The 21,068-nt window shown below is 36.0% G+C and overlaps 1 pseudogene; it reads right to left on the bottom strand.

Moving 5' to 3' along the window:
- Positions 1-258: 258 nt before the first annotated feature.
- Positions 259-1,014, bottom strand: LOC114036359 (annotated as a pseudogene).
- Positions 1,015-21,068: the final 20,054 nt, after the last annotated feature.

Raw genomic sequence — 21,068 nt, forward strand, 5'->3', positions numbered from 1 at the left:
ATATATGCTAAGTGCAGTTTGTAAAGGAGAACTATGGGAAAAGCAAGGATTTAGTACTAAAGGATCCTTTGAACTTGCGACAAATATTAAGATTAAATAGTTTGGGGGGGGCATTTTATGAAAACTGAGTGATATAGATACAAACATAACTTGTTTACACTTCTATATGCAGTAATTTTTTGCACATTATTATAGATTCTGATTGGTGGTTTCTTCATAGTTGGAAAATCCATGCCGGCCTTCAATACATGGTATCATTTATTTATTCACTTTATCAAAGGACTCTTTGGAAGCATTAGAAGACAGCTTCATTATAGGCAAATCTGGTGTCCAATTTGCTGGACAGACCTTTCCATGCACTTCCACAAACTGGAATACTTTCACAAAATCAAGAGTTTCTTCAACACTTTGACCCACGGGGAGATCATTGACACTCATGCACTTGTTATCTCCTTTAGAGTCAATTAAGAAGAGACCTCTTAATGCAAGGTCAGGTCCTTCAAGCAGAATGCCATAGTCCTAGGAAATTTGTTTGGTTAAATCTGATAGGAAAACAGTATTCATATAGCCTAAACTGCCACTCTTTCTCTGTGTATCTAAACAAGATGGCTAAATTGTAAATTCACTGAAACCACGACATTTCACATCATGAAATTTGTTAGTTTTGTCCCTAAATGCAACAATTTCTGTTGGACACACAAAAGTGAAATCAAGAGGATAGAAGGAAAGCACCAAATATTTGCCTTTAAAGTCATCAAAGCTTATTTCTTTGACTTCTCCATTGACAACAGACGTACCCTTAAAAGATGGAGCATGTTGGGTTACAGCAGTCATGTAAGTTGAAGAACTGGTGCTGAATGAAAATTTTGAATGGGTAGCATTCATGAACATTATGTAGACTGGGAGTATGTTTCTAGTAGCAACAGGCCTAAAGTCTGCAGAAATGCCCAAAAGAAAGGAGTTCACATGCCGAGCAACCAAAGCCTGAGGTAACCTTCCCAAGGAAGCTGCCATCTTTCAAGTATCTCAAGTCTAATTTTTAAGGAATTATTTTCTTCAGTGAGGCTTTGGACCTTCTTTGTCTTTTGTCCAATTCTGCTTTTTAAATCATTCTACTCATCTTCTTTTATCATCTGGTCTAGACTGTTATTTTAAGCTGTTATTTTCTTCAGTATTTTTGTGTCTCCTTCACCAAGCTATTGGCTGTTCTTTTTCATAATTTTCTTGAAATACTCTCATTTCTATTCCCATTTTTTCCTCTACCTCTCTTACTTGATTTTCAAAATTCTTTTTGAGCTCTTCCATGGCCTGAGACCAATTCATATTTTTCTAAGAAGCTTTGGATGCAGGGGCTTTGACTTTGTTGTCTTCTTCTGAGTGTGTGTTTTGATCTTTTTTATCACCATAGTAATTTTCTATGGTCAAATTGTTTTCTGTTTGCTCATTTTCTCAGCATACTTTTTAACTTTTAACTCTTTGTTAAAGTAGAGGTATGCTTCAAGGGTGGAGGGTGTACTGTCTCAAGCTTCAGGTATTTATGCAGCTGTTTTCTTTTTTCTTTTTTTTTATTAATTTATTTTGATTTATCAATAATCACTTCCAAATGCTTTTGAGTTTAATATTTTTCTCCCCCTTCATCCCCACCATCCTCTCCAAGATGGAGCACAATCTGATATAGGCTATACATTTACATTCATATTAAACATTTTCACATTAGTGATGTTGTAAGTAGAAATTAAAACCAATAGGAGGAACCATCAGAAAGAGGAAACAAAACTCAACAGAAGAGAAAAAAAATAACAATTCAGCTTCCACAGTTCTTTCTTTGGGTGTGGATAGCATTTTCCATCACAAGGCCTCTGGAAATGTCTTAGATCCTTGTATTGCCAGGAAGGGTTAAGTTTATCAATATTAGTCATAACACAACATGGCTGTTATTGTGTACAACATTCTCTTGGTTTTGCTCACTTCACTCAGCATCAGACCATACAAGTCTTTCCAGACTTTTCTGAAGTCAGCCTGTTCATCATTTCTTATAGCACCATCATATTCCATCACATTCATGTACCACAACTTCTTCAGCCATTCCCCAATTGATGGGCATCCTCTCAATTTCCAATTCTTTCCCACCACAAAAAGAGCTGCTATGAATATTTTTGTACATGTAGGTACTTTTCCCAATTGTGTGATCTCTTTGGGATATAGCCCTAGAAGTGCTATTGCTGGGTCAAAGGGCATGCACATTTTAATAGCCATTTGGCATAGTTCCAAATTGCTCTCAAAAATGTGGGATCATTTCACGACTCCACCAATAATGCATTAGTGTTCCAATTTTCCCACATCTTCTCCAACATTTATCATTTTCCTGTTTTGTCATGTTGGCCATTCTGATAGGTGTGATGTGGTACCTCACAGTTGTTTTGATTTGCATTTCTCTAATCAATAGTGATTTAGAGCAATTTTTCATATGACTATAGATGACTTTAATTTCTTCATCTGAGAACTGTTTGTTCATATCCTTTGACCACTTATCAATTTGGGAATGGTTTGTATTCTTATAAATTTGACTTATTTCTCTATATATTTTAGAAATGAGGCCCTTATCAGGGAGACAGCTAGTAAAAATTCTTTCCCAATTTTCTACCTTCCTTCTAATCTTAGTTACATTGGCTTTGTATGTGCAAAACCTTTTCAATTTAATGGAATCAAAATTATCTATTTTGCTTTTTGTAATGTTCTCTATCTCCTGTTTGGTCATGAATTCTTCTGTTCTCCATAGATCTGACAGGTAAACTATTCCTTGCTCTCCCAGTTTGCTTATAGTATCAGCCTTTATATCTAAATCATGTACCCATTTTGACTTTATTTTGGTATATGGTGTGAGATTTTGGTCTATGCCTAGTTTCTGCCATACTCTTTTCCAGTTTTCCCAGCAGTTTTTTTCAAAGAGTGGGTTCTTATCCCAGAAGCTGGGGTCTTTGGGTTTATCAAATAATATATTACTGTAGCCATTGACTACTGTGTCTTGCATACTTAAGCTATTCCACTGATCCACCACTCTATTTCTTAGCCAGTACCAAGCAGTTTTGATGATTGCTGCTTTATAATACAATTTAAGATCTGGAATGGCTAGGCCACCTTCCCTTACATTTCTTTTCATTAGTTCCCTTGATATTCTGGACCTTTTGTTCTTCCAAATGAATCTTGTTATTATTCTTTCTAACTCTATAAAATATTTTTTTGGCAGTTTGATTGATATGGCAATGAATAAGTAAATTAGCGTAGGTAGAATTGACATTTTTATTATATTAACTCGGCCTACCCCTGAGCAACTGATGTTTTTCCAATTATTTAGATCTGATTTTATTTGTGTGAAAAGTGTTTTGTAACTGTGTTCATAGAGTTCTTTGGTTTGTTTCAGGAGGTAGACTCCTAAATATTTTATAATGTCCACAGTAAGTTTAAATAGAATTTCTCTTTCTATCTCTTGCTGTTTGGCTTTGTTGGTAATATGTAGAAATGCTGATGATTTATGTGGGTTTATTTTATAGCCTGCAACTTTGCTAAAGTTGTTTATTATTTCAAGTAGTTTTTTAATTGATTCTCTGGGATTCCCTAAGTATAACATCATGTCATCTGGAAAGATTGATAGCTTTGTTTCTTCTTTGCCTATTCTAATGCCTTCAATGTCTTTTTTTTCTCTTATTGCTAAAGCTAATGTTTCCAGTACAATGTTGAATAACAGTGGTGATAATGGACATCCTTGTTTCACCCCTTATCTTACTGGAACAGCTTCTAGCTTGTTGCCATTACATATTATGCTTGCTGAAGGTTTTAGATAGACACTATTTATTATTTTAAGGAAGACTCCATTTATACCTATATTTTCTAGTGTTTTTAATAGGAATGGGTGTTGTATTTTGTTAAAAGTTTTTTCTGCATCCATTGAGATGATCATGTGGTTTCTGTTAGTTTTGGTGTTGATATGATGGATTATGCCAATAGTTTTCCTTATATTGAACCAGCCCTGCATTCCTGCTATAACTCCTACCTGGTCATAGTGTATTATTCATGTAATAAGTTGCTGTAATCTATTTGCTAATATTTTGTTTAAAATTTTTGCATCTATATTCATTGGAGAAATTGGTGTATAATTTTTTTCTCTGTTTTGACTCTTCCTGGTTTAGGTATCAGCACCATATTTGTATCATAAAAAGAATTTGGTAAGATTCCTTCTTTACCTATTTTACCAAATAGTTTATATAGTGTTGGAATTAATTGTTCTTTAAATGTTTGATAGAATTTGCATGTAAATCCATCAGGCCCTGTAGATTTTTTCTTAGGTAGTTCATCAATGACTTGTTCAATTTCTTTTTCTGAGATGGGGCTATTTAAGTATTTTACTTCCTCTTCTGTTAATCTGGGCAATTTATATTTTTGTAAATATGTATCCATTTCACTAAGATTGTCAAATTTGTTGGCATATAGTTGGGCAAAATAATTCTTTATTGTTATTTTAATTTCTTCTTCCTTGGTGGTAGTTTCACCCTTTTCATTATTGATACTAGTAATTTGGTTTTCTTCTTTCTTTTTTTAATTAGATTAACTAAAAGTTTACCTATTTTATTGGTTTTTTCATAAAACCAGCTCTTAGTTTTACTTATTAGTTCAACAGTTTTCTTAATATCAATTTTATTAATTTTTCTTTGGTTTTCAATGTTTCTAATTTGGTGTTTAATTGGGGATTTTTAATTTGTTCTTTTTCTAGTTTTTTAGTTGTATGCCCAATTCATTGATTTCCTCTTTTTCTGTTTTATTTATGTAAGCATTTAGAGATATAAAACTTCCCCTAAGAACTGCTTTAGCTGCATCCCATAAGTTTTGGTATGTTGTCTCATTATTGTCATTCTCTTGAATGAAATTATTGATTGTTTCTATGATTTGTTGTTTGATCCAATCATTTTTTAGGATTAGATTATTTAGTTTCCAATTATTTTTAGTCTATCTTTCCATGGCCCTTTGTTAGATATAATTTTTATTGCATCATGATCTGAAAAGGATGCATTTAATATCTCTGCCTTTCTACATTGTATTGTGACATTTTTATGCCCTAGTACATGGTCAATTTTTCTGTATGTGCCATGTACCACCAAGAAAAAAGTATATTCCTTTCTATCCCCATTGAGTTTTCTCCAGAGGTCTATCATACCTAACTTTTCTAATGTTCTATTAACCTCTTTAACTTCTTTCTTATTTATTTTGTGGTTAGATTTATCTAGTTCAGAGAGAGGGAAGTTGAGGTCCCCCACTAGTATAGTTTTGCTGTCTATTTCTTCCTGTAACTCCCTGAACTTCTCCTCTAAGAATCTGGATGCTATATCATTTGGTGCATATAGGTTTAGTAATTATATTGCTTCCTTGTCTATGGGGCCTTTTAGCAGGATGTAGTTTCCTTCCTTATCTCTTTTGATAAGATTTATTTTTGCTTTTGCTTTTTCTGAGATCAGGATTGCTACCCCTGCTTTTTTTTACTTCAGCTGAGGCATAATATATTTTGCTCCAGCCTTTTAACTTTACCCTGTTTGTGTCACTTTTTTTCAAATGTGTTTCCTGTAAACAACATATTGTAGGATTATGGTTCTCAATCCAATCTGCCATATGCTTTCATTTTATGGGCAAGGTCATCCCATTCACATTTACAGGTATGATTACTATCTGTGTCTTTTTCTCCATCCTTTCCCCTCCCATTTGTGCTTTTCTTTCTCCTTTCTCCTTTACCCCCTTCACTAGTGTTTTGCTTTTGACCAGCGCCTCCTTAGGTCCCACCTCCCTTCTATCATCCCTTTCCCTTTTCTTCCCATTTACCCTTACTGCTTCTTCCTTCCCTTCTATCCCCCCTCCCTTTTCTTTCCCTTTCCCCTCCTACTACCTATAGTGCAAGTTATATTTCTATACCTAACTGATTATATTATTCCCTTCTTGAGCCAAATCTGATGAGAGTAAGGTTCAAACAATGTTCTTCCCCCTCCCTTCTTTACCTCTGCTCTAATAGGTTTTTGTGTCTTTTCCTGTAATGTAATTTACCCTTGTCTTCCTCCTTTCTCAGTACATTTTCTTAGCTCAGACTAATCCACTTACTTGGATCCATTTAACCCACTTGATTACTTTTTTTTTATCATTACATCAAAGTCAACTTATATTCACCCCCTTTATGTATACTCCTTTAACATGGTATAATAACAATTCTGTTCTCAAGAGTTGCAAGTGTCATCTTCCCTTGTAGGGATGTAAACATTTTGCCCTTATTAACAATATATTGTGTCTTTCTGTCCCATTTACCTTTTTATGTCTCTCTTGAATCTTGTACTTGAAGATCAATTTTTTTGTTGAGCTCTGGTCTTTTTATCAGGAACATTTGGAAGTCCCCTATTTCATTGAATATCCATCTCCTTCCCTGAAAAATCATGCTCATTTTCACTGGGTAGTTAATCCTTGGCTGCATTCCAAGCTCCTTTGCATTACAGAATGTCATATTCCATGCCCCATGGTCTTTTAATGTAGAGGCTTCAAGGTCTGTGTAATCCTAACTATGGTTGCATGATATTTAAATTGTTTCTTTCTGGCTGCTTGCAGTAATTTCTCTTTAATCTGGTAATTTTGGAATTTAGCTATTACATTCCTTGACATTTTCAATTTGGGATCTCTTTCAGGAGGAGGTGATCAGTGGGTTCTTTCTATGGCTATTTTACCTTCAGGTTCTAGGACTTCAGGGCATTTTTCCTTTATGATTTCCTGAAGGATATTGTCCAGGCTCTTTTTTTCATCATGACTTTCAAGTAGGCCTATAATTTTTAAATTGTCTCTCCCGGATCAATTTTTCAGGTCAGCTCTTTTACCCATTAGGTATTTTATGTTTTCATCCATTTTTTTCATTTTTTTGTTTCTGTTTGACTGATTCTTGCTCTCTCACAGAGTCATTAGTTTCCATTTGTTCAATTCTAATTTTTAACACATTTTTTTCTTTTAGATTTTGTACTTTCTTCTCCAATTGGTCAGTTGTATTTTTAAAGGATTTATTTTCTTCAGCATACTGTTTTTCCAGTTGGCCAATTGTATTTTTAAGGGATTTGTTTTCTTCAGTGTACTTTTTTTCCAATCGGCCAATTGTACTTTTAAAGGCCTCCTCTACCTCTCTCATTTGACTTTTAAAGTCCTTCTTGAGTTCTTCTAAGAAGGCTTTTTGGGCTTCAGACCAGTTCATATTCCCTTTTGTTGCTGCAGATTTGGGTTTGATGATAGTGTTGTCCTCTTCAGAATTTCTGTCTTGATCTTCACTCTTCTCCTAATATGAATCTATCATACCTTTCTTTTTACTCATGGTGTTTCTTTATTCCCTGGCCTTTAAAGAGATTAAGCTCACCTGCTGGGGAGCATAGGGCACTGACCCAAGCTTCTTGTGTTGGGAGCCTAGGTCTTGGTCACTGGCTTTCTGTGCTGGGACCTCTTATGTTGGCAATTGGAGGCTGTAGGGTTCCGGCAGCTTATCTGGTGTTGGGCTGAAATCAGCAAGGCTGGGACTTTCAGGTAAATCTAGGTCGCCTCCTTTTCCTTTCCTTTAGCTTTGTTTAGCTCCTTTTAGATGAGTGCTGCCAGGCGTTTATCTGCCTGGGGCCCCTTACAGTGCTGCCTCCCTTATTTCTGTTGAGGCACTGGGAGACATCTTTGCTGTAGAATGCCAAGGCACCTGGTGGTTTTCTGAGCTGGTTTCCACCAGTGACCCCACCCTCACTAAGGCACTCAGAGGTACAGCTATTGGTGTTTGCCTGCTGAACCACCTGGTCTTCGGGATCCCCTCCTGGTTGGCAGTTGGAGGCTGTAGGGTTCTGACAGCTTACCTGGTGTTGGGCTGGAATCAACGAGGCTGGAACTTTTGGGCACCTCTAGGTTGCTTTCTTCAGCTTCTTTCAGATGAATGCTGATGGGTGCTTATCTGCCTGGGGCCCTTTGTAGTGCTGCTTCCCTTATTTTTGCTGAGGCACTGGGAGACCCATTTGCTGTAGAATGCTGAGGCACCAGAATCTCCTCCTGGTGTGCTAAAGTTGGTCTTTCCACTAGCTGGCTGGGTGACTCCTGTTTTGTACTGCCCCCCTTCCCCCAGGGTAAGAGGGGCCTTTCCTGTTAATCCTCCTACCTACCTGGGCTACTGCACTCCTGCACCCCATCTTTCTTCTGGTTCAGCTGTTCCAGGGTTTTTTCTGGGGTGATATTTTCTGGGTTTTCAGAGGTTAATAGAGGAAGGTGAGAGCAACTACCTTTTTTCTCCACCATCTTGGCTCCTGGAAGTGGTACAGCTGTTTTCAAAGATAGTTCTAGGGACCTGTAAGTTTTCAGTTCTGCCAAGGTGGTATGATCTAAGGAGAGGTGTTTACTATTCTCCTGGCCTGTGGTCTGGTCTCTGAGTGACCATAAGCACTCTTTTCAGCCTTGGAATTGTGAAGAGGGTCCCTTCTCCACTGCTGCCACAAGCTCTGCTATGCTAGTGCTCCTCCTCACTCTGAGTCTGCCACCCAGGACTGCAACCCAGTTCCAAGTATGGGCAAAGCAACAGAGTCCTGCCTCAATGCCAGCAAAAAAAAACATGTAATCTCCTTCTTACCAGTTGTTTGACTCCCCCCTTACCATCTGTGGGCTGAGAACTCCCTGGAAGTAGCTGCTGCTGCTGTTGCTGCTGATTCAGTCACTGCTAAAGCCTTCTCCTGGTTTGCTGGGGCCAGGGATGTGCTGATGTGGACTGTGCCTATCTGATCTCACTCTCACCCAGGTGTGACATACCTTTCCTACTGACCTTCTAAGTTGTCTTTATTGTCTGTGGGCTGAGAGGTCTGCTACTGCTGCCAATGATTCAGTTGCCTCAAGGCTTGCTCCACATTTGCTGAGGCCTGGTCTGTACTGGCACAGCCTGTGCTCAGTTGAGCTTTTGTGTTACCCTGGTGCAACAGACCTTTCCTGCCAACTTTCCAAGTTGCCTTGGGCTAGAAATTTGTTTCACTCCATTTTTTATGGCTTCTGATGCTCTAGAATTTGTTTACAGTCATTTTTAAAGGTACTTGAAGGGGTTTGGATGAGAGCTCAGATGAGTCAATGCCTTTACTCTGCTATCTTGGCTCCACCTCCCACTTTTTTCATTGATATCCTTTAGGTTCTTGACCTTTTGTTTTTTTTTTTTTGAGGTAATTGGGGTTAAGCGACTTGCCTAGGGTCACACAGCTAGTATGTGTTATGTGTCTGAGCCTGGATTTGAACTCAGGTCCTTCTGACTTCAGGACTGGTGCTCTATCCACTGCCCCACCTAGCTGCCCAATGACCTTTTGTTCTTCCAGGTGACTTCTGTTATTTTTTCTTCTAGCTCTACAAAATAATTCTTTGGTATTTGTTATTGATATAAGGTTGAATTAGATTAATTTAGGTAGAGTTGTCCATTTATGATATCAGTTCAGCCTATCTTTGAACAATTAATATTTCTCCAGTTGTTCAGATTAGTCTTTATTTGTGTGAAAATTTCTTTATATCTATGTTCATTTAGTTCTGAAGTGTATCTTGAGGGGTAGACTCCCAAGTATGTTATATTAAACGGAATTTGTCACTTCCTGCTCAATTCTGTTGGCAAAATATAGAAATGCTAATAAGTTCTACGGGTTTATTTTATTCCCTCTAAAGTTTTTAAAGTAGTTAATTGTTTCACCAGTTTTTCAGTTGATGCTGTATGGTTCTCTAAGAATAGCATTATATCATCTGTAAAAAGTGGTATTTTTGTTTTTCCATTGCCTATTCTTATTCCTTCAATTTCTTTTTTCTTATTTCATTGCTATAGTTAGCACTTCCAGTAAAATATTGAATGATAGTAATGACAAATGAGATCCTTGCTTCATCCTTGATTTTATTAGGAATACTTCTAATGTATCTCCATTGCAAATAATGCTTGCTATCTAGTGTTTTTAATAAGAATGGATAGTGTATTTTGTCAAAACCTTTTTCAACATCTATTAGTATAAGAATATATTTTTTCTTTTGTTATATACATAGTTAATTATGCTTATAGTTTTCCTAATATTGTACCAACTTTGCTTAATGTTGTAGATCTCACCTGATCATAGTGTATGATCTTTGTGATATATTGCTGTAATCTCATTGCTAGAATTTTATTTAATTTTTTTGCATTAATATTCATCAAGGAAATTTGTCTATTGTTTTCTTTTTCTGTTTTTGTTCTTACTGCTTAAAGTATCAAAATCATTTTTGTCATACAGTTAATTTGCTAGATCTCTTTCTTTATGTATTATTTCAAACAGGTTATATTATATTAGGATTCATTTTTCCTTAAATGTTTGGTAGGATTCACTAGTAAATCCACCTGATCCTGTGAGATTAGGAGTTCATTAATGGCTTATTCGATTTCTTTTTCTAAGAAAAGGTTATTTAAGTATTGTACTTCCTTCTTGGTTAATATGCACAATTTATATTTTTGTAAATATCCATTCATTTCATGTAGATCATCACTTTTATTGACATATAATTGGGCAAAATATCTCTGAATAATTGCTTTAATTTCATCTTCCTTGGTGGTCTATTCATTCTTTTCATTTTTTTGATGCTGATAATTTTATCTTCAAGAATGAAGGATGAATAATAACAACAACGACTAATCACCTCCAGACTGTCACCTATTTCATGTTTGGATGTGTCTTTTTGTAGGGAACTTTTCCCTGAAATGAACTTAAATATAACACTTCTCAACTTTCACCCTTTTTTTTTATTCTTCCCTTTGATGTCAAATAGTATATATCAAACAACTAGGTGACACAGTGGATAGAGAGCCAGGACTGGAATCAGGAAGACCGGAGTTCAAATGTGGCCTCAGACATTTACTAGATATATGACCCTGGGCAAGTCAATAACCCTATTTTCCTCAGTTTCCTCATCTGTAAAATGAGCCGGAGAAGGAAATGGCAAACCACTCCAGTATCTTTGCCAAGAAAACCCTCAAAATGGATTCACAAAGAGTCAGACATGACTCAAAATGGTGAAACAATAATAACAGAATGTATCTAACTTATCAATGTTCTTCCTAAAATGTAGATCTCAGATCTGAGTCTAATACTTCATATGTAGTCTGACCAGGACAGAATATTGACAGATTTTCACCTCACTCCTTCAAACTACAATTCTACTTAATAGAATCTAAGATGAAACATAACTTTTTTGACTTCCTTGTCACCCTGCTAATTCCTGTTGAGTGTGGCCTACCAAGATTTCCCGTAATCTTTTTCATTCTCACTCTTCTGTAGCTATGTCATCTCCATTCTGGATCCGTATAACTGATTTTAGTTTTTACCCAACTGTAAGACTTTAGGGTTTTTTGTTTGTTTGTTTTGCCTGTTAAACTTCATTTTGGTTGATTTAGCTGATACTATCACTTATGCAGCTATTTTTGGATTCTGATTATCCCATCCAATCTGCTGACTGTCTTCATGGCATTTAGGAGACTTCAGCTTACTCTAGGTAGTTGGTTTTTTTGTACTGATTGTGAAAGACAAGTAAATTCAAAGAACTTTTTTGTTTTTCATAATTGCCTTTTAGCATAAGTATGATCCCAATTACTGGAATGGAAACATTGTTCCTAGAGGCAGTGTGTTTTTGAGTAAAGTACTCTAATTTCAATGACAACGTTAAAAGACAATAGATGCTGAGTAATGACATTGCAGGACAAAAGCAAAAGAAATACTTGTTGCTTTCAGTATAAATCAATGTTTCTTTCTTTAGATCCATTATGTACAATTTGAGTATTTACTTGTTTAATCTAACTCTAAATGTTCCATATTTGCTAGCTTTTTAGTCATTTATTGCTAATAGAATTAAAGCATTGCATAAAGGAACATAAAATATTTGTCAAAACCTTTAAAGAAAAATATGGTTTTTCATCTACAAAATGATAAAATAGGCCTAATTATCCCTACATCTTTTTTCAATGTAGATATTCTCTGATTCTCTATACACTGATGTGTCTTCCTCTTTTGTCTCACTACATAGTATATTTCAACTGAATTCTCCGTTCTATGTACAATTGTCTTGTTGATTCCTATGGACGGTCAATGTGTAATTGAAATGTAATTGAATTCATGAATGTCATAGATGCTGTTTCTGCTCTTTAGGGAGCCCATACCAACATTTAAGAGTGACCTAAGGATATTTCTTACAGCAATAACCAAGAAATTTTTATTTCTGTAGATATGGCTGGCAAGTCTTAGAGATAAAATCCATATCTACTTTACAGATCTGGCCTTTTCTTTTTTTAGTTGAGAGACAGAATAAGATCTTCCAAACATATATTAAGATAATTAAGTATTTCTTTGAAGAAAAATCCCTAGTCAATGACCCTCTTATAAACATCAGGCAACACATAAAACAGAGAGATGATATGCTCACCATTAAGGCATTTGCCTCAGTGGCATTATGGCATTTGTTAATGTAATGGAAAAGATCCAGAACAGTTAGGCATTGGGGATTGAGATCCTCCAGATGTTCTAATTTGTGGATGATGTGGTGCTGATTACACCAAGCACCAAGATATTATAAAGTTTCCTAGAAGAGCTCTGGAATCACTCAAAGGAATTTGCCCTGTCCATCCTCACAGGAGACACCAAATGAGTGAAGAAATTCCATTGTCTAGATATCAATATGTATTTGAGTGGATATCCTGTAAATTATCTAGCAGTATGCATATCAGTGGTAGACAATTCAAATGGAAAATGATCTATGCTCAGAACTGAAAATGAAGCAGAGAGATCTGTACTGCTTTTGTGAAATTACAAAGCTCTTTTGTGAATTCCAGTTACTTACAAAAGCAAGTAATTATCTTTAATATGATAATTTTATCAGTGTTGCTATATGGCATTGTGATGTGAACTAATGTTACTTCCACAAACCTAGATATGAATATCACAGAGGGCAATGGAGAGGTCATTAGTGGGTTTGATGATAGTAATATTCCCTGAAGAACAGGAATAAGGGACATTATCAAGGAATTACATGGCAAGAAGAGAAACTAAACTGTACACATGCCAAGAGGAAGAGATAACAGGTAGACAGCCAGAGTACTCTACTGGCATTCTCATGACACTGAGAGAAAGTAGGGAGGTACCTAGAACATTGGATATTTGCCTTTTGATGAATGTTTGGAAGAACATAGACAAGTGTCACATAGAATGAATAGGCATTGGACTAAGTCCTGAGTCAATGAAATTGACTGGATCAATTTAAGTATGTAAATATTGACAATTATTTCATGTTTAAAGATCTTTATTAAAAAAAAAAAACAATTTGCCAATGAAATAACAATTTGCCCAAAGTGATTCCTTCTTTATTTCTATCACTTAGAATGTCTAGCTTTCTTCAAAATACAGTTCAGATGCTGTCTCCTACAGAGGCTTTTTCTGAGCCCACTGCCCATCATTGGAACACAGTCTGTTTTTGTTAATGTCTTTCTTAAGGTCATGATTACTACCTCTGCTTTTTTGAGTTCACCTGCAGCATCGAAGATTTTACTCCAATCTCCTTTTTAATGGTGTTATTCTTTCTCTTTTTTTCCTGTTTCTAGTATTTTATTTTTTCCAATTACATGTAAAGATAGTTTTCAACATTCATTATTGTAAGATTTTGAGTTCCAAATTTTTATCCTCTCTTCCCTTACGCCCCCAACAAAACAAGCAATTAGATAAATGTTATACACGTATAATCATGCTAAATGTGTTTATCTTTCTATTAAAATTAATTTCTTGTAATTGTATAGTGTTTATTTCTTGTAAACAACATTTGTATTGTGCATTCTATTCTATTCTTCCATATCCTTTTGTATTACAGAAGAGTTCAATCCTTTCACATTTATAATTAAGATAGTAAATTGTGTATTCTCTTACATCTCTGAGGTCTGAGTGACAAAGCTGCCTGTTGCCTCTTTTTCCTGCTCCTTGCATTCAACCATGGATTGCATTCAACTACTGGATCCACAATAGTTCTTACCAGATCAGATAGCTACAGGCCTCAGTTTAGTCCCCAGATTGTAAAGGTTCAAGTGGCTCTTTCCTGGTTAGCTTTATCCCCACTGACTACAGATGTTTCTGTGTCCTCCTCTATCAACTTGGGCTGGAAGGAAATAACTCACTGTGATTTTGACTTGGATTTGAAAATCATAACTCTATCTAGTACCCTTTTGGGGTTTCTGTTGGAGTAGTTGTGACAGAGAGGTGGACTGCACTGCTTCAACTTCCTGGCCTCAAGCCTCATTCGTTTTTTACTATGTCATGATTCACCTAGGTATGACCCATATTAACCAAAAAAAATCTTTTCCTAATCTCTGAGTGAAGTAAACTTTCTGATGTATTTGTCTTTAGACATCAAGGGTTTAATGTCAATTTACTTGCTGTAACATCTTAATTCATGCCATTATTTAATATGTGAACTATCTCCTTATATTATCTCTCTGTAAACTAAATCATCCTTTCCTTTATGAATGCCTGGAATGGGAGGAACATTACTACTCAACTGTGGCTACTGTGTTACCAACACTTTTCATAAGACCATAAATTTTTTAACATCAAGACAAAATGGAAAGAGTGTTAGACTTCTAATTGGGAGCCCCTGGTTCAATTTCCATTTTTGACAGTTGTAGAATAGCATCAGATATTTAACTTGTTGAGTCCCCTCATCTGTAAATTTGAACAGTAATGCTAGTACCACCAACCTAATAAGGTGATTGTAAATGAAGTGTTGCAGGATTATGAATCATCATTTATCAAGACTTATTCCCGCACAAAATCCAACTCCAATATTTAAGTGTGAAGACAAAACAAACCTATATCCTTGAAGGATAATCCATCAAAACAAACTCTAAGTGGTTCTACAATGTTGTGAAGGCTTAGAGAATAGTCTAAATAAGTAACAATATCTATTTTCTTTATTTTCCTTTTTTTAAATTAATTTATTTGGAATTATCAACAATCACTTTCATAAGCTTTTGAGTTTTAAATTTTTCTCCCTCTCTCTACCTACTTCCTTCCCCAAGATGGTGCACAGTCTAATATAGGCTACATATATACATTCCTATTAAACATTTTCACATTAGTGATGTTGTAAGTGAGAATTGGAACCAATAGAATGAACCACCAGAAAGAGGAAACAAAACATTATAGAAAAAAAGCAAATAGTATGTTTTAATCTGCATTCAAACTCCATAGCTCTTCTTTGTGGACAACATTTTCCATCATGAGGCCTTTGGAGATGTCTTAGATCCTTGTACTGCTGAGAAGGATTAAGTTTATCAATATTAGTCATTGCACAATATGGCTTTTACTACATACAATGTTCTCTTGGTTCTGCTCACTTCATTCAGCATGAGACCATACAAGTCTCTCAAGTTTTTCTGAGCCTGTTCATCATTTGTTATAGCACAACAGTATTCCATTACATTCATATGCCACAACTTGTTCAGCCATTACCCAATTGATAGGCATCCTCTCAATTTCCAATTCTTTGCCACCACAAAAAGAGTTGCTATAAAAATTTTTGTATGTGTGGGTACTTTTCCCATTTGTGTGATCTCTCTGGGGTATAGACCTAGAAATGCTATTGCTGGGTTAAAGGGTATGCACATTTTTATACCCCTTTGGACATAGCTCCAAATTGCTCTCCAAAATGGTGGGATCAGTTCACAACTCAACCAACAATGCATTAGTGTTCCAATTTTCCCACATCTTCTCCAACATTTATCATTTTGCTGTTTTGTCATGTTGGCCAATCTGATAGGTGTGATGCGGTACCTCAAAGTTGTTTTGATTTGCATTTCTCTAATCAATAGTAATTTAGAGCATTTTTTCATATGACTACAGATGGCTTTAATTTCTTCATCAGAGAACTGCCTGTTCATATCCTTTGACCATTTATCAATTGGGGAATGACTTGTATTCTTATAAATTTGACTTAATTCTCTATTTTTTAAGAAATGAGGCCCTTATCAGAGAGACTGGTTATAAAAATTCTTTACCAATTTTCTTCTTTCCTTCTAATCTTGGTTGCATTGTCTTTGTGCAAAAAAAAAACTTTTTCAATTTAATGTAATCAAAGTTATCCATTTTGCTTTTTATAATGTTCTCTATCTCCTGTTTGGTCATGAATTCTTCTGCTCTCCATAAATCTCATAGGTAAACTAATCCTTGCTCTCTCAGTTTGCTTATAGTATCAGCCTTTATATCTAAATCATGTACCCATTTTGACTTTATTTTGGTATGTAGAGTAAGATTTTGATCTATGCCTAGTTTCTGCCACAATCTTTTCCAGTTTTCCCAGCACTTTCTGGCAAAGAGTGAGTTCTTATTCCAGAAGCTGGGGTCTTTGGGTTTGTCAAATAATAGATTACTATAGTCATTGACTACTGTGTCTTGCATACTTAAGCTATTCCACTGATCCACTACTCTATTTCTTAGCCAGTACCAAGCAGTTTTGATGATTGCTGCTTTATAATACAATTTAAGATCTGGAATGGCTAGACCACCTTCCCCTGCATTTCTTTTCATTGGTTCCCTTGATATTCTGGACATTTTGTTACTCCAAATGAATCTTGTTATTGTTTTTTCTAACTCTATAAAATAATTTTTGGTAGTTTAATTTGTATGGCACTGAGTAAGTAAATTGGCTTAGGTAGAATTGTCTTTTTTATTTTATTAGATCGGCCTACACATGAGCAACTGACATTTTCCCAATTATTTAGATCTCCCTCAGTTCTGCCTTCTTTCTATTAACCCCTTCCCTTTTCTTCCCCTTTACCGTCTTCTCTCCTTTCCATCCTCCCTTTTCTTTCCCCTTTTCCCTTCTACTGCCTATAGGGTAAGTTTGATTTCCATACCTAACTAATTATGTTCTTCCCTTCTTGAGCCAAATCTGATGAGAGTAAGGTTCAAACAATGTTCTTTCCCCTCCCTTCTTTACCTCTGCTCTAATAGGTTTTTGTGTCTTTTCCTGTAATGTAATTTACTCTTTTCTGCCTTCTCCTTTCCTTTTCTCTCAGTACATTTTCTTAGTTAGATCAGAGTAATCCACTTACTTGGATCCATTTAACCCACTTGATTAGAATTTTTTTATCATTACATCAAAGTTACCTTATATCCACCCCCTTTAGGTATACTCCTTTAACATGGTGTAATAACAATACAGTTCTCAAGGGTTACAAGTGTCATATTCCCTTGTAGCGATGTAAACAGTTTGCCCTTATTAACAACATGTTTGAGCTTTCTGTCCCATTTACCTTTTTATGTCTCTCTTGAGTCTTGTACCTGAAGATCAAATTTTCTGTTGAGCTCTGGTGTTTTTATCAGGAACATTTGGAAGTCTCCTATTTCATTGAATATCTATCTCCTTCCCTGAAAAATCACGCTCATTTTCACTGGGTAGTTAATCCTTGGCTGCATTCCAAGTTCCTTTGTGTTATGGAATATCATGTTCCATGCCCTATGGTCTTTTAATGTAGAGGGTGCAAGGTCCTGTGTAATCCTGACTGTGGTTCCATGATATTTAAATTGTTTCTTTCTGGCTGCTTGCAGTAATTTCTCTTTAATCTGGTAGTTTTGGAATTTAGCTATTACATTCCTTGAAGTTTTCAATTTGGGATCTCTCTCAGGAGGTGATCAGTGGATTCTTTCTATGGCTATTTTACCCTCTGGTTCTAGGACCTCAGGGCAATTTTCCTTTATGATTTCCTGAAAGATACTGTCCAGGCTCTTTTTTTTGTTATGATTTTCAGGTAGACCAATAATTTTTAAATTGTCTCTCCTGGATCAATTTTCCAGGTCAGTTGTTTTACCAGTGAGGTAATTTATACTTTCATCTATTTTTTTCATTTTTTCATTTCTATTTGACTGATTCTTGCTCTCTCATAGAGTCATTTGCTTCTATTTGCCCAATTCTAATTTTTAAAAATTATTTTCTTCTATTAGATTTTGCACCTCCTTCCCCATTTGGCCAATTGTATTTTTTAGGGACTTGTTTTCTTCAGTGTACTTTTTTCCAGTTGGCCAATTGTATTTTTTAGGGACTTGTTTTCTTTAGTATCCTTTTTTCCAATTGGCCAATTGTAATTTTTTAGGGACTTGTTTTCTTCAGTGTACTTTTTTTTTCCAGTTGGCCAATTGTATTTTTTAAGGACTCTTCTACCTCCCGCATTTGACTTTTAAAATTCTTCTTGAGCTCTTCTAAGAAGACTTTTTGGGCTTCAGACCATTTCATATTCCCTTTTGAGGTTCCAGAAGTGGGTTTGTTGACAATGTTGTCCTCTTCAGAATTTCTGCCTTGATCTTCACTGTTCTCATAATATGTATATATGGTACATTTCTCTCATGTTGTTTACTTATTTCCTAGCCTTTAAAGAGATTGAGCTCTCCTGCTGGGGAGCAGAGGGCAGTGACCCAAGTTTCTTGTGTTGGGAACCTTGGGCCTGGTTACTGGTTTTGTGTGCTGGGGCCTCTGATGTTGGCAGTTGTAGGCTGTAGGGTTCTGGCAGCTTACCTGGGGTTGGGCTGGAATTAGCAACACTGGAACTCTGGGGGTAGGCTTGGATAGTCTGGCCCCTGAAGGTTGCCTGCTTTTCTTTTCCTTTCACTTTCTTCAGCTCCTTTCAGATGTATATTTCTCCACTTGGGGCCCCTTGGAGCACTGCTTTCCTTAGTTTTGTTGAGGCACTGGGAAACCCAGTTGCTGTAGAATGCTGGGGCACCTGTTGGTTTTTCAAGCTGATTTCCATTGGTTCCCCCTCCCTTGCAGAGGCTCTTGGGGGTCCAGGTGTTGGTGTTTTCCTGTTCCACCACCTAGGTTTCAGGCTCTCCCCCTGGTATGCTGAGGTGGGGCTTTTCACTAGTTTTCTGGGAAGCCTCCCATTCTGTACTGCTCTCCTTCCCCTCAGGGCTAGAGGGGTCTTTTCCATTAGTCCCTCAAGCTACCTAGGCTACCAGACTGCCACACTCTGTCTTTCTTCTGCTTCAACTGTTCCAGGGTTTTTCCTGGGGCCATATTTTCTGGACTTTCAGAGGTTGTTAAGGGAGGGTAAGAGCAACTTACTTCTTATTCTGCTATCTTGGCTCCCAGAAGTGGAAGTCAACAGTATCTATTTTCTATGAACCAGTTTTATGTAAGCATGGAGAGAGTCATAACCAGTAAGTTGACCACTTAGTGCTGAGTCCCTTTCCCGTGGCAACCTATGAACCAGGTATGTTTTACTTTCCCTCTTCACCATTTGTAAGAGCATAATGCCTTGAATTGTGTTTCTAGAAGAGGCAAACTTGTTTGCTGTTTACAAACTGTTTACTAAGCAGTCTGCAAATAGAATTTCTCAGGCCATTGTAATCCCAAGAGCTCTGTGAGAAAGACAATGGCTTATGTATTATAAAATTAATATTTGAATTTATTCTTGGTTAAATACTCAAGTATTGTATAGAACAGAAGACAGCAAAGCATCTCAAGGATCCTCCGCATATTTGTAGAATATGATATATTATATTATCTCATGGTTCCCCAGTTTTACAATTGTCATTATTTTAACTTTTAGAACTAAAATCATTGGATGAATGAATATTTCTCCTTTCATCTGTACTATCCATACACACTTTAACTGGTAAAGTTTAAGGCTTGTTTGTTTTATTTCTACACTTTAAATACCTAATTCCATTATATTTACTTTCAGATGCTAAAATAAATGTTTGTCAAATGATAACTCAGAAACTGAGTTAAACACTGAAGGAATGAGCTCTACTCTAAGGATTCAATTGAATTAATTTCAATTTTACAAGCATATATTAATTACCTACTATGTGCAAGGCAATAGCTAAATTTCCAAGGATACGAAGACAAAAATTAAACAACATATACACTGATAAGTAATTATAAAATACATGTAAAGTAAACAAAATTTAAACTGAGGGGAGGTTGAATGCTAACTAAAAGGAAGTGAGCAAGGATACTGAAAATGCTTTTGCAGGAGATGACCCTTCAGATAAGTCATGAAGGGAGCTAAGGATTCCCAAATATTAAACTGAAGTTTGAGTTTGAATAATCACAAATATTCAATGGTACAGTACCAGATACTTAGGTTTTGCCAACAACTTGAAGCAATAGCCCTTGATATTTAATAAATGCTCCTAGATAATATCAGATAGGGACAAAGGGAAGAGGGGGAAATGTTTCATCTAATTGTTTTTATTATTGATAGCCATATTAGAAATAATGTAAAACAAAGCCAATGCAACAAAGATTAGGAGGAAATCAGAAAGCTGGGAAATAGTTTTTATAGCCAATGTCTCTGTTAAAATCTCATATCTAAAATATGTAGAGAACCATGTCAAATTTATAAGTCATTCTTTAATTGATAAATGGCCAAAAGATATGAACAAGCAGTTTTCCAATGAAGAAATTAAAGTCATCTATAGTCAAATAAAAAAATGCTCAATCAGTATTGATTAGAGAAACACCAATTGAAACTCTGAGGTACCAACTCACACCTATCATATTGACTAATGTACCAAAAAAGAAAAATAATGATGTTGGAGATGTGGGAAAATTGGAACACTAATGCGTTGTTGGTGGAGTTGTGAAATGACTGATCCAACCATTCTGGAGAACAATTTGGAATTGTGCCCAAAGGCTTATAAAACTGTGCATACCCTTTGATCCAGCAATACCACTGTTAGATCTGTATCCCAAAGAGATCATAAAAAGGGACAAGGGCCCACATGTACAAAAATAAGTATAGCAGCTCTTTTGTGGTGGCAAAGAATTAGAAATTTAGGGGCTGCCTATCAATTTGGGAATGGCTGAACAAGTTGTGGTATATGAATGTAATGGAATACTATTGTGCAGGTGCATTTTAGAAGAAACCTGAAAAGACTTACATGAACTGATTCTGAGTGATGTGAGCAGAACCAGAACAATATTGTACCCAGTAACAGCAACTTTGTGTGATGACCAACGTTGAT

This window comes from Vombatus ursinus, unplaced genomic scaffold, assembly GCF_900497805.2.
Source record: "Vombatus ursinus unplaced genomic scaffold, bare-nosed wombat genome assembly UNPS02009835.1, whole genome shotgun sequence".
NCBI classification, from domain to species: domain Eukaryota; kingdom Metazoa; phylum Chordata; class Mammalia; order Diprotodontia; family Vombatidae; genus Vombatus; species Vombatus ursinus.